Raw genomic sequence first — 3,872 nt, forward strand, 5'->3', positions numbered from 1 at the left:
GCCTGGCAAGTTTTAGGCAGCATAGTTGATTCCATAAACTTCGGTACACAAAAACATAGAACCAAAAAAATATTTCAACATTATCTTAGCAGAAGTGGTTTTACAAAGAATAACTTGGAGAGTTACAGGATGTACAACAAAGATTAAAGAAAAACAAGATGTTATATTGTTTTTGAAAGGGCGATGACAGAATTGCCAAAGCTTCATTGCTAAGTTTAATTGACAGAATGTGCGTACAAAGGGATGCCAATGGAACAAAAAAATGGGTTGATAGCCTTATGCTTTTTCCAGGTGGAAAGTGTCGCCGTGGAGAAACTTCTAAAGAGAAACAATAGAGAATAAATGCTTCACAATTTGGCAATACTCAGGACCTTTCAATAATTCAAATTTAGGAAAACGTACAGGTACGTTGTATGATGGGAAAGAAAACTAAAGCCACTCAATGCACATTTCATTTATTTTTTCTTTCTCAACACCAAATCATTAACCATTGGTCCATTTGTTTCCCATAAACTGAGTATCACAATTATAAATATCGTTCGAGGAACACAATTACATGAAAGGGTGCAGAGTCACACCCAAAGCTATCACTACCATTGAATGTTATACCAAGTGGGGAGCAAGAAGGACAGAGCTATAAGACCGTCATTCTCTTCTCCTGGATCACAACTTTTACCAAATGCCGGTAAGGAGAGGCTAATATGCAAAGGATATTGTAACACAATGAATCGATTACAATCACAAATTCTAATTGTTATAAAAACTGGGGCCGAGTGTCAGATAGCAGATGTGGCATACCTATACACAAGCATTGCCTGCATGCAACACAAGATAGCTACAGGGCAACCTGGTGCATGTAGCTCCCGCTTGCGCAGGGTCCAGGGAAGGGTCCGACCACTTTGGGTCTATTGCTTTTTCCCAGCCCAGGCAATTTCCAAAGCTTGTCACAGAATATTTGGCTTATCTGAAGCTTAACACATTAATGTTATTTCTAGCATTATTCAGCTAGGCTTCTCATTGCTATACACTCAACCTAACCAAGCATTTAAGCAAGGCACTTATAATACAGCAACATCACAACCGTTCTACTACCACCGTCCCTAAATATAAGTATTTTTAGAGATTACAATATGGACTACATACGAAGCAAAATGAGTGAATCTACACTCCAAACTATGTCTATATAGATCCATATGTAGTTTCTTTTGGAATCTCTATAAAGACTTATATTTAGAAACGCACAGAGTACTTATTAGGACAAGGTTCAAGTGTAGCTTAAAATCTGAACAATTAACTGTACTTCACTTTCTCTTGCTGAAAATCACAATACTGCACTTGTGCCAACTTATTTTGTGATCAGTGGCCATGTGCATGCCTAAACCTGAGATTATGATTCTGTATCCACCTTTGCCTACACATCTAAATCAAACCCGTAAGTAAGCATGTCATTTATTAATAAAGCAACACCACATCAGTCTAATCTTCCAAGAACAAGGGCATAAAATATTCAGAGACGCACAGTTAAGATCATGTAGTCACAAATAAATGATACGATACTAAATCTATACAATTTGTCATCCAATCATTTCCATTCCGTAATGATGTTGCCAGTTTCATTGGATATCTTAATTAGGGATTGACTTATCCCCTCCCGTCCAACGCGAGGCGGCCAAGGCGGGGACGCAGGTGCGCACCACGTCAAAGGGCTCCCGAGGCGAGGCGCCACAACCGGCACTGCCAACAGCGTCGCTCAGCCAACATATACACATCTCATGAGCAAACATACACATGATGCACACACTGTTTCTAATTTTATTTTATTTTATTTTCAGATTGTGCCTTGCTCAATCTGCAGTTATGCACGCCTTTGAGCAAACTATGTTGTAACTTTATCACTTTCCATAGAAGTAAAAAGCTCATGATTTCAGAACCAAGGTACTCATTGGTAGCTTCATTCAGAATGTGTGAAACCACCACATTCAGGTATATATTCAGATTTTTCTCAATTGATTCAGACAAAAGGCACATGACCGAGTCAACCACAAAGATACCATTAATTCATATTACATCATACACACGTGAAGTCAAGCACAATCTGCTCCATGACAAATTTTGCTAACTCTAGCACTAAACAAAATCACGAAGATCAGTAGATCACTGAAGAAAAAGAACAAAGAATGCATGGATATACCTGTAGATATAAGACAGACCTGTAGGTGGAACAATGTTATGTATCTTAATTTTGCAATACGTTCCTGTGTAGGAAAGCTAAAAAGAGAACCTGAATGCCTTGTCATTCCTGGGAGAAAACAATATGGGAAGCAGCATAATATGATACATATGAGTAATTTGGTATGTCCACCAGCAAAAAATGGTATGTTGGCGGAACTGTAGTTGTTTTGTTGGTTTAATTAGATATTGATTAAAAGCGGTAAACCCCATTTTCTTTATCATGGGAAAAAGTTAGAACCATAGGTTCAATGTATGGGAATGAATAACCTGATAAAAACCTCTTTACCACGATAGTCTATAGAACACAGAGGAGTTAACCAAGCAAAACGCAAACTTCGTATAATAATTTACAAAGAAGAGAATTATAATAAGCATGCTAAACTTTTGACATGCTCACTATGGTTGTCATGTAGCATATGGGGGTATCCTATAGAAACATGAAGCAACTATTAAATAGTACAGAAGATCACCAAGTACAGAAGCAACGATCAAAGCACCTTTTGCTCCATGCAAGATTTTGGGGAATTCCTTCAAAAACGAAATCCAGGTGACTCGTCAGTTTACATGCAGGAAAAGATTACTGGGAGGCAAGTAGAATTACCCTTCTTTTCAACATATAATATGTGTGGATCTGGTTCGTCTGCATAGCGTCCCGCAAGTATGATCGAAATGGTAGGTAGAACAAAGGTGTATGATCCACCAATCACCGCAGGCAATCAGGTAACCAAAGAAACTCTTTTGAAGGGTGTTGATTCCAGCCAAAAACATCAACATTTGCATAAAAACTGCCTTATCCTCCTAACAAAGGTAGAACACCATCAGTCACCGATCGATAGATTCAGTCCAAAGCAACAGTAGTAAACTTCTGATCTTACCTTGTTTCCTCCCATCTGCAGAACAACTGCAGAGCGTAATATAACAATAGTTCCTAGCAAGAACAGGCAGTGTTGAAAGCCAAGAAGAATGGACTCCGCTGCATTATGTAAAATTTCATAGTCAAATTTCAGAACCAAGTTTCTCACTGAACACATGAAGATAAGTTATAGTGGAAGTGTATAGATAAAACTATTTCTATAACGAAATTGCCAGCTTTCAATAGAAATACTTCGGAAGCCTATGAAAAAGATGAGGTAAATGAAAGAAAAACATATGTAGTTAGAACATTAACCTTTGAAAACAAAACAGATAATGGAATAGTACAAACAAAAAAATGTCTACTTCCAGATCCATGGGCGTGCAAGCACCATGGAGTATAATTGCAGAAACAAATAGAAAATACATGGGATGAGAAAGAGGAGGGGAAGGAGCAGGAAGAGAGGCAACGCAAGGGATTGGAGGAAGGAGCTCACGTAGGGAGGTGCCACCAGGAGAAGCGGAGAGGGAGACGGCTGCGTACTCCAATGACGGCCTTTCTCGCTGACATTCGCTATCCTGCAGCGACAGCACATACGTGGATCGGCCTCTCCTCACCAATGGATGCAACCTGGCGAGGGCGTAGATCGGACACTCATCTTTGTCTTACCTAAACTGTCGTCAATGGAGGAGCAGACGACGAAGCAGCGGGGGCTGGGAACGGTGGCTGGGCGAGCCTTGGAAGAGGGAGAGGAGGAGATGGCGCCTAGGCGGGGTGGAGGAGGACG

The 3,872-nt window shown here is 39.9% G+C and overlaps 1 long non-coding RNA gene across 2 annotated transcripts; it reads right to left on the bottom strand.

The window, feature by feature from the left end:
- Positions 1–465: 465 nt before the first annotated feature.
- LOC119275946 lies at positions 466–3,866 on the bottom strand. Of its 2 annotated transcripts, XR_005136103.1 has the most exons (4): positions 3,582–3,866; positions 3,108–3,205; positions 2,834–3,030; positions 466–2,760 (listed from the first exon to the last, which is right to left on the bottom strand). It is a non-coding gene; the product is annotated as an uncharacterized LOC119275946 (long non-coding RNA). The 2 variants fall into 2 exon arrangements; XR_005136102.1 differs by having other exon boundaries at positions 466–3,030.
- Positions 3,867–3,872: the final 6 nt, after the last annotated feature.

Source organism: Triticum dicoccoides, chromosome 3B, assembly GCF_002162155.2.
Source record: "Triticum dicoccoides isolate Atlit2015 ecotype Zavitan chromosome 3B, WEW_v2.0, whole genome shotgun sequence".
In the NCBI taxonomy this organism is placed as follows: domain Eukaryota; kingdom Viridiplantae; phylum Streptophyta; class Magnoliopsida; order Poales; family Poaceae; genus Triticum; species Triticum dicoccoides.